The sequence below is a fragment of the Otolemur garnettii genome, unplaced genomic scaffold, assembly GCF_000181295.1.
Source record: "Otolemur garnettii isolate 467f Iridium unplaced genomic scaffold, OtoGar3 scaffold00269, whole genome shotgun sequence".
Taxonomy (NCBI): Eukaryota; Metazoa; Chordata; class Mammalia; order Primates; family Galagidae; genus Otolemur; species Otolemur garnettii.
The window spans coordinates 1,055,722-1,068,788 of NW_003852664.1; positions in this window are offsets into that span (position 1 = coordinate 1,055,722).

Sequence of the window (13,067 nt, forward strand, 5' to 3'; positions counted from 1 at the left end):
ACAAATATATACTTATCCTTTATCCTACTCAGGGAGGACTGTAGAATTGAGTGGACTGTCAAACTTCAGTGGATATCCTGGGATACTGCAGGTGAAGCAGAGGTGTCCATGGAAACAACACATAAACTATACAAGAAACTTAAATGATATGAATAAAATGAAGGCAGAGCGTTTATTTCTAATTTTCCAATATTTGAGTTGTAAATGTCCAAAAGGACCAGTGATGTTTTGGAGCCTATTCATATAGTGGCTTGTAATATATAATATTAGCAATTGCTTCTTGATTTGTAAGCCAAGTTCCTGAAAGCATGCATGTTCATTATACTGTTGTAATAGTACTGCATAGTATAAAGTCATTATTGTAATGTCATTTCATTACATATCTTACATTACATCTGTGATAAGAGATGAGGAAATGGTACATTTCAGCAGTAGAATCCAAATGGAACTCAATATCGAAAGCATTGTGTTCCTTCCTGAATTAACCACACTGTTTGAGAACTTGCACAATGATTTTGCAGGACCACACTATTACTCAAATCTGAAAACATGATTGTACTAACCAAGGAAATGCCATTTACTCCTTTTATCCCTGCTTTCTGTATAATTTGTGTTGTGTGCTTAAGGCCACAGGGAACTAGATGGCATAATGTTAATTCCATAATTTGGACCAATACTTCTGTCTTCAGAAATGCAGCTTACTTGCGATTATAGGTATTTGTAACTTCCTCATACCTATCTCAACAAAAATGGAATGATCCATAGAAGGCTTATAGTTTTTTAGAGTGGACATATCAAATTGAGCAGTCCAAAAAAATCTGTAAACTCCTCCAGATTACTAATAAATGGAAAAAGCATTTATAAAATTGAGTTTTGTACAATAATGTGATAAACTCTTGTGTGTAGTGAATAATTCATGGTTGTGGTCCAAAGAAACATGAGATACCCACGTTGAAGGACATTCCCAGCAAGTAGGACAAGAATGAGACTAGAACCACTTTCATCCTAAATCATAAAACAAATTAGTAGAGCCTCTGTAAGTTGACCACCCAAAGGACTATAACAAACTAGGCCTACTGTACTGATATGTTCATGTACTTTACTTTCTTGTATAGCTTTTATTAGAGAATATCACACAAAATCATACATACGGTGTCATACAAAATCAATACATCTACTGTTTTCTCATGGTTTAATCATTCTTTCCGCCCCCCCCCCAAAAAAAGTCAGTCATGGTCAGTTTCTTATTCTTATCACAAACATAAGTGGAGCAGCTTCAGTACTGGCTTTATCACTCAGCACACCTGGGAGCCTTTCCACTCAAATAAGTTCAACTGCATCATCAGATGCCCGACATCCTCTTGAGTCTCTCCAATTTCTGTGAAATCCTCATTTGCTTCTCCCACTTCATCAGCTGCTTCATATACTTTTGTGCTGGTCTGTACCTCAGTCAAATTGTCCAGGTTACCACTTCATCATCCACTGCAGCAAAAACCTTAAAATCTTCTCCATTGAATTCTGCCATGGAAGGTAGATAGTCTGATGGGTCCAAAACCATCATGTTCTTGGATTGTGATAAATCCAGCTTTCTTGAAACACTTCTGTATCAGTTCTGGTTGAACTTTATTCCAAGAAGAACTGATCCAGAGAACAGCATCCAGAGTGTTAACTGATGCAGCAGATACAGTTGCTTCCACAGGCAGGCCACAGGTTTGCATTTTAGTAATAATCCACTGCAGGAGCTGGGATTGGTAGTGCATTTTAAATGTTTTGATGATGACTTGGTCAAGAATTTGAATTTTTGAGATCATGATTGGAGGCAGAAATTCAGTGTCACATTTGTGAGATGATTCACTTGTAGGTGGCCAAGACAGATGTCTACTGCCAGCAGAATAGACTGTTTCTTCTTCGTACCATTTGAGCTAATACCCCTTACCCATTCCTTAAATAGGGCACCAGTCATCAATGTGCATATATTTGACGACCAAGTGACAGGGAGGTCGTTGGGCTTCCAATTCTTGAATGTATATGGCTTTGCCAATTTACCAGGCACCAAGCACTTTAGTTTCTCTCCAGCTGAGCTAGTGCAAAGCAGAACTGTGAAATGTTCTTTGGAACTTTCTCCCCTCTTACATTTGTGCCTCTTCATGACAGAGGCTCCTATTAAGCATGGCCTTGAAAAAGAGTTTGTACTCATCAGTGTTAAAGATGTTGTCTTCTTTGAAGTCTCTGGCAAAGTCCAGGAACTTTTTGATGAAGTCTTCCACAACTTCTACTGGAACTTTTTTTGGATTTTTCCCATCGCAAGACTTTTTGGGAGATCTCAGGTTGCAGTTTAAATATTTTCAGTCAACCACTTAATGCTTAGAAATCACTCAAGCCTAATTCTTGTGTGAGTTTTTCAGCAACTTCTAAGATCATTGGCCCAGAAATTCAGGTGTTAACTCAGTAATTTCTTGAATCAGCTTAATGTGGCTTCATTGACTTCATTGAGGGAAGTTTTCCTCCTTTTCTGTGGTCCCCAAGTACTCATGCTTACATTTTTAGATGTTGCTAACTATTGTCTTAGGAACACCAAAGTGTTCTGCCATCTTTCACTGGCTACTGATTTTCAGAGAATACAGAAGATCAACCTTCTTTCACTGTTAGCTCCTGGGTTCTTCCTATGGACCACTATGTCTGGATCTACAGTAAAATGTTTCAGTAACTGTAGGATATACCCACAATTCAGACCAGTCATTCACATTGAAAAAACGTTCCATAACACATAATGTGACACTAAGTGTAACCCAACACTTGGTAATGATAAAATATGAAAAAATAACTTATATAAAAGAAAATGCAACTAAAGGGAAAAACCTATACCTTTTACCTCTTGGTGCAGAATGGACTTAACCAGTCAAGTTATAGAGGGTAAATTAATATTATATGTCACAGTGCAAGTGGTCAAGACACAACTTAACAATAGTGGTCAGTATGTAGAGTTCAGTCTTCCATGGAGTACATGTGTAGCATGTCCAGTCTATGAAAATCAGGTGAAGTTAGGGAGGTGGCCAGTGATGGAGGTTCTACTGTATATCTGGAGCTTTAGACTGGCATGCACAAACTAATCATTTTTTACATTTGTTTCTCCACAGAATTTTCTATAACTAGAAATTAACTAGGGATTATAGTTATTCCATAGGTAGAGTAATTAATGAAGTCCTGAAGTTAATGAAGCAACTTTCTTTCTCCTTTGTGCTCTTCTATTCATTCTCAGGAAATTTCCATTTGGATAAAAACAAATTATGAAAACAAAAAGATTTTTTTCCTGATTATAAATATAATTCACACTCTCAAATGTACAATGAGCACGATACACTAATTATGTGCTACTAATTAAACAGTTACTGGAAAAACTCAAGAGTTTTAAAGAAATACATGAAAATTATAATCAGACACCCTTCTACTGAATCTCCAATTCTTTTATCTCCAGAAGGAGAGAAACAAGAAAACAAGAAACTTGGAAGATATTTGTAAGTTTGCATCATGCTATCTCCTCTTTGCAATAATCAGCCCCTTTCAACTTCCTTAACATACAATATAGACAGTCTTTCTGGAGTCAAAGACCATTTTCAATCTTATTTAATACTATCCTCAATAGTATATTACACAATGTCTCTACAATCTCTCAAATTACATTTATTTTTCTAGTCTTGCCGGAAGTCCCCATCACCTCTTGAAGAGGAGACCTATGGTCTCCAAGGTTATTTCAAATACTAGAGACTAAAACTGTGTCTGGACATGTTCTAGAATTTCAAGGGAGTAGATAAAATTATTGTGATCCTTCACTTATTTTGTCCCTATGTACAGGGTTGGAGAATGACCTAAAGGAGAGAAATGGACACTGGGGCCCATGTGGGTACTTGTGCAGGCACAGATAATCTTCTCTAGATGGCACTACAAACATTTTTGTTCCCACTCATGGGAAGGAAGGACTTAGACATTGTCAAGGAAATCTTTTCAAAGTACAGTGGCATCCTGAGATACCCCTATACATGAGTTATTTTAACAGTGTGTGCATGGATAGCACTGAACTCATTTACAAGAAATTCTTACTTCCTTATTTCTTCTATTGTCAACCTCTACTTTGCCTTGCCATGTAATTCCAAATTCACCTAAGGTTATTTCCCTCTTTGTCATATCATATAAAAATAAGTCTGGTCTCTAATTAATCATCCTAATCCTATTTTTTTTTTCTGGTTTCCATCTATACTTCTGTTATTTTCTTTTCTTATATTTCTTATATACAATGGCTTATGATGTTCTTATTTTCTTAAATATGAATCTATTCATTTCAAAAGGCTATAAGAATCCCACATTTTTATTAAAATTAAGTTTTCTGGTGTAGTTGTACACCAGAATTCTTGAATTAAAATAAATGTAATTTATTATGAATTACTGTCATTTTATTTCTGTTATATTTGAGCATTATTAATGTCAACCTTGCTTAAAAAATTATGTTTATTCTTAGACATGATCAGCAAGGCCTGGTACCTGTACCTGTATCTGTACCTGTATCCTGTACCTGTATCTCAGAGAGCTCCTATTCTTTGAGGTAGCTTCCCTGAAAACATCTCAGCCTCCCTTCTGTGGCTGAAATAGGCTGCACCCAGTGATGCTATCTCAGAAGCACGCTCCAAGCCAAGACCTGGACTTGCATGGGGCCTAGTATCCATTTGTCCCCTTTGGGCTGCTCTTCACATGGGGTCTAGATGCCCCCCAAAGCATTATGATTAGATCTATGTGATGTCTTAGGGCCTCAATTCCAAGTGGCCTGCTTGGGATGGTTTCTCTCCCACTTGTCAGTGGGCTATTTTTTTACAGAATTAAATAAAATCCGGCCATTAGAACAGTACTTAACTGATTATTTTAAATGAGTTAAATGCTCTAAACAGAGAGGAGCCCAACAAAAAATATTTTGTCAGGGCTTTGCATACTCTAGGGGAAACCAAGGATATATAATCCCTGGATTTATTTCTAGAATAGTAACAGGGGGGTGGGTAAGAAATGCAAGAGGATAATAAGAAGGAAACATGGGGTCTGATAGGGTTGAGAACCATTATATTAGACTAGGCATAGGGAGGCATTACTTCCTATGCCTATAATCTTTTTGCAGGATAGTTCACAGGGTAGGAAGGAAGATTGTGAATGTAAAGTCTCTAAAGAGAACACAATCACTGCCTTTCTCTATATAACAGGAATCCTAGCAATTCTCTTGCAAATGGAACTGAGTCTTTAAAATCAACCAATTGTTCTCTACTAAGTATAGCTTTGGCATTTTCAGGTGGACTCAAATCTCCTGGTAGGGCATCCCTAGATCTAAAACATAAGTTGAATGTAAGTAAAATCCATGAGTGAGATCTACTTTAGAATAACATGCAGAGAGAAAAGCAAAATACCCCACTAAGACAAACCATGAGAATTTCTGAAGTCTCCACAGTTACTGTAAAGGGGCTTGAAGGACTATCTATGTATTTATCCATGTTAAGGGTGGGTTAGAAATCACGTGATATAAATTAGTGATCCAAATTATATAAATAGCGTCATTCTACTTAAGCTCTGATGTGTCTCACAGGGAGACATTCCTCTTTTATAACTTATAATCTCAGATCAAACCCAGGATCACTCAGATACATCCATTCTACGAATTTCTATTTAAGGATAGCTGGAAATCAGAAGAAAAGTGTCAAAGATCAAGCTACATTCAATCAGTAATAAACATTAAAAAGAAGAAACTTCCTTCCATGCAATTAACTGGGGAAGCTCTAAAAATAATTACAGAGGAAACAGTCCCATAATAACAGTGACAATAATCATAATAGCAGTTTTCATGTATTAAACAATATTACGGGCAGTATTCTACCACTTTACATATATATACACATACACACACACACACACACATATAAACTAATTATATATAAATTATTTTAATTTAATTATCAACAACCCCTACATGAAATATATACTATAATTATTCTTGTTTATAGAAGAATAAACTAAGGCAGAGAGGTCACAATTCATGATGTAACTTAGAAGAGGCCTGACTAGAGACAGCACATAGAACTGAGCATGAGATGTTTTAAGTTTTCTACAACAGAAAAGGTATTTTAATATTCATAAAAGTGTTCAACTTGTAACAATTGTATTCACCTAATGTTTCATCTAGAACATCCATCCATTCTCATAAATCTCAAATTTAAGTTTGGGAACTCCAATGTGTCATAGAAGACAAAGCCTTAAATTTGGAGATAAGAATGCAATTTTAACTTCTCCTATTTATTAGGTATGTGACCTTGAGGTCTCATAACAACTTTTCTTATCCTGTAGAATAGAGACAGCAAGAGTTTTTCTCTACAGGCATAAACATGTCAAATGATACTTAAAGTTGCCTTGTTAACTGTAAAGTACCAGAAAATGTTACTAGTTGCCTATTTCCGGCTTTCTCATTTCACCCGTACATTCTCAGTACTTTTATTGTATTTTAATTTCCTCATATATGATGTGAATAATATCAAATACTTCCAGTTACTTATTTAACAAATTTGTTATTAAGAGGCTGTAGATGCAACACACACAATCTAGGGAAGTCAGAGAAGACCTTTCTGTGCAAGTAATATCCAAGCTAAAACCCAAAGAAATTTAGAAGAAACCAAAATACATATGAAGAAGTTAGCCATGAAGCTACAAGGTTGAAAGGTGAGGGACAGAACAATGAAAGCAGAAAATCCCCAAAGTGCAACATCTCTAAAACAGGAATAAGTTATCATTGAGATACAGCAGGAAGTCTGTTGTGGATGGGGCACCATCAGGGAGGGGAGTGTGATTTGTCTGAGAAACACAAGGTCCAATCAGTGGGAAAGAACCCTTCTGTAGAGTGGAGCTTTTAGCTGGAGAGTCAAAAAAACAGATTAGGCAATAAGCAAACAAGAACAATGTTGAGTTGAAAGACGGTTCAGAATTAATCTTGAGAACCAGGTAAATAAAAGTAGTATCCTCTCTTTAAGAGTTCTCCTGAGCTAAGAGGTAATCTTCAAACAGTAGAAATATCTAGAGATCCAAACTAAGGCATAGGAAAGTTTTAAATTCTGAAGGACAGCACGCAGCATTATCTAAAAATTTCTCCAACATGGAAAAATGTTCATCATCCCTAATCATCAGAGAAATGCACATCAAAACCACCATGAGATATCACCTAACCCCAATGAGAATGGCCCACATCACAAAGTCCCAAAGCTGCAGATGCTGATGTGGATGTGGAGAGAAGAGAATACTTTTACACTGCTGGTGAAACTGCAAACTAACACAGCCTCTATGGCAATAAGTATGGAGAATTGTCAAAGAGCTGAAAATATACATTCTATTTGATCCCACATTTCCTTTACTAGGTGTCAACCCAGAAGAAATAAAAAAATCATTTTACCATAAGGACACATGCTCTAGAACAGGCGTCCTCAAACTACGGCCCACAGGCCACATGTGGCCCATTGAGGACATTTATCTAGCCAGCTGGTTGTCTTTGCTGCTGCTACCTGTCTTGCTTAGCAGCTGACTCATCTGGGGACCCACAGTCTGGCCCTCCAACAGTCTGAGGGACAGTAGACTGGCCCTCTGTTTAAAAAAGTTTGAGGACCCCTGATCTAGAATGTTGATCGCAGCTCAATTCACAATCACCAAGATATGAAATCAACCCAAGGGACCATCAACTCATGAATGGGTTAATGAGCTGTGGTATATGTATACCGTGGAATATTATTCAGCCATAAAAAGATGGAGACTTTATATCTTTTGTATTTACCTAGATGGAGTTGAAGAATATTATTCTTAGTAAAGTATAGCAAGAATGGAAAAGCAAGTATCCAATGTATGCAATACTAATGTGAAACCAATAGATTGACAACTACATGCCATCACACACACACAAAAACTCCACTAAATTCAAGTTGGAGGAGGGGGAAGGAGAGAGGTGGGAGAGAGCTGGGAGGGAGATTGGTAAGTTCTCACCTAATGGGCACAAAGGAAGAGTATACAATATACCTCCTGGGTGAAAGGCTCAACTACAACTTGAACTTTACCTAACACATGCAAACAATGTAACCTAATCATTTATACCCTCCTATTAATCTGAAATAAAAAATAAATTTTAAAGAATCTCCACCAGACAAAAGAGAAGTTTCCTTATCCCATGTAAGAAATAAATTTTCCAAGGCCAATCAATATCTCTTCAGTAAACAGCATAATCCAACATTACACAAAGGGATCAGAACTAGTTATTCACATGAGCAAATCTATAATCATAATTTATTTTATAAACCCTGGTAAGTCATAAAAACCTTTTGCTTCTGATTACAAAGAAATGTACAGGGGTTACATCGTTTTTGTGTAACTTGGAAGAAATCACAAAATCCCAGGCTAGCAGTTAATTAACCTGAGGAAGCTAGATTATTCTCACTCTTAAGTATTTTAGAGGTAATATTAGCCTTTAAAAGATAAAAAATAAACAACTTCTGTTAATTCACCAGCTTCCTATTAAAGGCAGAGGAGATATCTTCTTGAAGGAGAGGAAAGAAATAGTTTCAAAACCACAAGGATTGGCTTCTATTGAATGACAGATAAAATTTGGACACCAGCAAAGTATTAAAGCAAACATAAAAAGGTCACCTTTAAAGAGCAAGGACCCAGAGCCAGCTGTAGCAACATCCAAATGAACCACTAAATAGATTTCTTTATTCTCTAGACCTCAATTTAAAAGGACTTAACATTTGGTGAAGAACGACATGATTAAGGGACAATGAAACAGAAGGCCAAAGCATCTATCCGTTGACCTTTGAGAAAAAAACAAGCTGAGCTCAAAGAATGTACAAGCACAGTAGGATTAGGGAGTGCTCTCTGTGGATTTGCATGGTTCTGGGACACAGATGGCAATATTGTATAGAGTTGGAACAAAGCCTAGGGAGGAACAAACTTTCAATTGTTATGACCCCAAAGTTATTATGAGGAAATAAAGCTTTGGATTTACTGAATCTTCTAGTGTACCTAAAACTCCTCAAACTGGCATAAAAGAGAAAAAGGTGCAGGAATAATCCTCTCTCTCCTATCTCATTCGCTTACTAACCCAATATTGACATTCTCCAAACTCCAATCATTTCCCTTTCTGTTTTGCATCTTGATAATTGCCCTCACTGGTGTTAGTTCTTCCTTATCTCCATGAGATCGTAAACACTCGTTAAGTCTACACCTGGAGGTGGGGGTGTTAAACATTCATAAGTCAAGAATAGAGTTTACTAGTCTTCCTCTTCCTCCAATGGGCCTAATCATTGTTAAGCAAATAGGACCTGTTAGCCTTTCTCTACCTCCAATGGGTCTGAACTTTTGACTGGCTGTGGTTCTGTTAAACCTCCTTCTAGGTTGTGAAGGATTCACAGCAGATACCCTCCAACCTTCTGCAAGGCCTCCAGCCTTTGATCTTGTAGCAAGCCCATCACCTCCCGAGCTACAGATGGACTACACTCTGATTGGCTTTAAATTAAGTGTCCCTTCCCACGACTGCAGGCTGTCACCATTGCCAGTGGCAGCCCACCTGCTTGCAGTTGCTTTTCATAAATCTCTGCTATTCAGTCCACTAGCCCTGGTTCTTTGTGGAAACTTTCCTCTGTAAAACCTACCACTGGCAAGGTAAATCAACCTCATTTCCATTCCTATGCCCGTTATTTCCTTCAAAGTTCAGATCAACATATATTAAATATATCACATATATGAACATCCCTATCTCATTTTAACAACTTTTTGAAAAATTCATGTACTCTTTCAAATAAATGTTCTTCATTCATCCAGTCAATATACACACAAAAAAAGTACTAAGGACAGGGATAAATGCGCATGAAAATAACAGGCCCAAAGCTCAAGAATATCATTTTTTAGAAAGGAGATGAACATATAAATAAAAAGCCACAATTTAAAAATTACTGTGCTTTTAAGCACAGTACAAAATAAAACGTGAGTGGAAGAAAAGCATTCAAACCTACTAGAAGGAGTTAGGAAGACTATCCCAGAAAAACTGTTATTTAAGGTGAGTTATAAGCAATAAGTTAGAGTTTGGGGAGGAAGACAAGTCGGGAAACAGGTTCAAAAACATGGAGGAGAAGGTGCCAGTTTTTGCAGAATGGAAACATAGAATGGATGAGAGAGGTTAGACCATAAAATGGATAAGATATGAAAAACCCAAACCATGAAGCATATTGTCTACCATGAAAAGGAGATTATTCATTCTCAAGACAAAAATATTTTAACCAGTACAACACAGGCACTCATCTAGTAGAACATTTGCAAGTCTTAGCACTGGAGCTGGGCCCATCAGAGCGCTGCTGTGCCAAATTTAAGACTTAATTGTTGCAAGATTGCGTAACATTCCCTGGGGCTTTGAAGGCAGGGACCAGCATGTGTAGGACACAGAGAACTTAAATGGGTACAAGCAGCAGAATTTGCCAACTGGCTTCTGATAACTCTGGCTCAATAAGAACTCTTTTGTTCTTTTTGTCACTATATACTTGATTATTCATATGAATATTATTTTATATGTATTTTATATTTGTACGCCCTTAGTAGAGTTTAAATCATGTAGAAACCTTAATCAATTTCAGGCATGTAGGGGTGGCGCCTGTGGCTCAAAAGGGTAGGGCACCAGCCCCATATGCTGGAGGTGGTGGGTTCAAACCCAGCCCCAGCCAAAAAAAAAGAAAAAAAATTTCAGACATGTTAATAAAATGATCATTTCTACATATCAGTGAAGAAGAAAGGGAAACAGGGAAAAAGCAAGTACAGTTTGAAGGCCAGCCCTAAAATGCAAAGGATAGATATCGAGAGCCTGGCCCAATCTGGGACAGTGGTATTTCAAACATAAAAGGTGAAAGGACTTCTTGGTTTGTCTGGGAAATCCCCAGTACACATAGGTTGTCCTGCAATAATATATGACATCTTTCACTTTCAAAGTACCACAAATTAGATGCTCATTCAAACTAGCTTTAAAAAAGCTGTCAAGTGACTCTACCTGTACGGCTTTCAAAAGAGTTCCCAAATGTAAGAATCATCTGGAAAGCTTATTGTAAAAGCCAAACTCGGAGCTTTAGTTTCAGAGATTCTGATTCAGTGGGTTTAGGATGAAACAAAATAAAATAAGGTTAAATTCATCCTTAAAAAAAAAATTCACATCCTTCATTAAAAAAAATTGAACCCCTTGATGTTTTATATCATCACAAGCACTACATTACTATAGTCAAATGAATATGTACCATCTCTCCTCTCCCAGAAGACAGGATAAATTTTACATAGAGTAGGTGCTTAGGAAATGCTAGCTGACAGATACAGATAAACCTCGCTTTACAAAGATTTGACTTGTGATTTTTCAACACAATGGTGGTGGTATGGAAATGATTTTTCAACACAAGGGTGGTATGGAAATGATACACAGTCAATAAAAACCACACTCCAGATTTTGAATTTTGATATTTTTGCACACTAACAACATGTGGTAGGACACATTCTTGCAATGCTGAGCAGAGGTAGTGAGTCAAAGCTCCCAGTCAGCCACAGAATCACAAGGGTAAACTACCATTCTGGTTTTATATTCAGTTAACTACATGAGCTAGTCAACATTCTTCTTATGAAATATGTTTTATGTTGGATGCTTTTGCCCAACTGTCAGCTAACGTAAGTGCTCTGAGCACTTTTAAGGTAGATGAGGCTAAGCTATCATGTTCAATTTGAGTTAGGTTGATGCTATGGTTTAGATGTTTGTTCATTCCAAACTTCACATTGTAAATTGATTTCCAATGTACTATGTAGAGGGTATAATGGGATGAGGGTATGTTATGGATTAGAACCTCTATGAATAAATTAATTAATTCCCTGGGAGATGAAATGAGTTCTCCCTCTATTACTTCCCACAAAGCTGGTTGTTTAAAAAAAAAAAAAGCCTGACATTCATTCTCTCTCTCTCTCTCTCCCCCTCCTCCTCCAACACACACTTCCTCTCTTACCCTGTGATCCTTGCACACGCCAGCTCCCTTATCCTTTCACTGTGAGTGGATGTAGCCATCAGAATTATGAGCCAAAGACATATTTTTTGTTTACAAATTTCCCTGCCTCAGTTATTTTTTTATAGCAGCACAATATGAACTAGGCAGAAAATTGGTATTGAGGTATGGGCTGTTGCTATAAAGATACCTAAAAGTGTGGAAGCAGTTTTTGAACTGGGTTATGGGCAAAGACTGGAGAAGTTTAGAGGGCTTAGAAGAACTTAAAAAGGAGAGGGAAAGTTTGGAACTTCTAAGAGATTGGTTAAATGGTTGTAATCAAAATGCCAATAGAAATATAGATAATACAAGCCCTCCTGAAGAGACCTCGGTTGGAAATGAGGAACTTATTGGGAACTGGAGCAAAGGTTACCCTGGTTACATCACAGCATAGAACTTAACTCCATTGTGTGCATGTCCCAGGGCTTCGTGGCCGGCTGAGCTTAAGAGGAGTGACCTAGGGTATCTGGCAAAAAAAATACTAAGCATCAAAGGTTTCAGAGGATATAAAAATTCCTGAATGCCATGAAGGCTATGTCAAAAAAAAAAAAAGATATGTAAGTAAGAGGTATCTAATATTCTGATAGTTTAGAAAAAAAACTATAGTAATAGAAGTCCATTTTGATGTATATGTTGAATACATATAAATATGTGTATATATATCACATTTTAGATATATACATATATAAAACATATGTAAGAAAGCATATACATGTGTATATCTATGTATGCATGTGTATATATATACATAGAAGATGGAAAATAGTCTATAAATAAGTAGAATAAAAAGTTAGTATTTAAAATGGTAAAAAAAAAAAAAAAAAGAAAAAATCCTGGATGCTCAAGCATAAACTTGACACAGGGGCAGAGCCACCACTGAAAGTCCCCATCTGGCCAGTGCCTAGAGGAGCTTCTTGAGTGGGGATACTACCTTGAACCCAAATGATAGAGCCT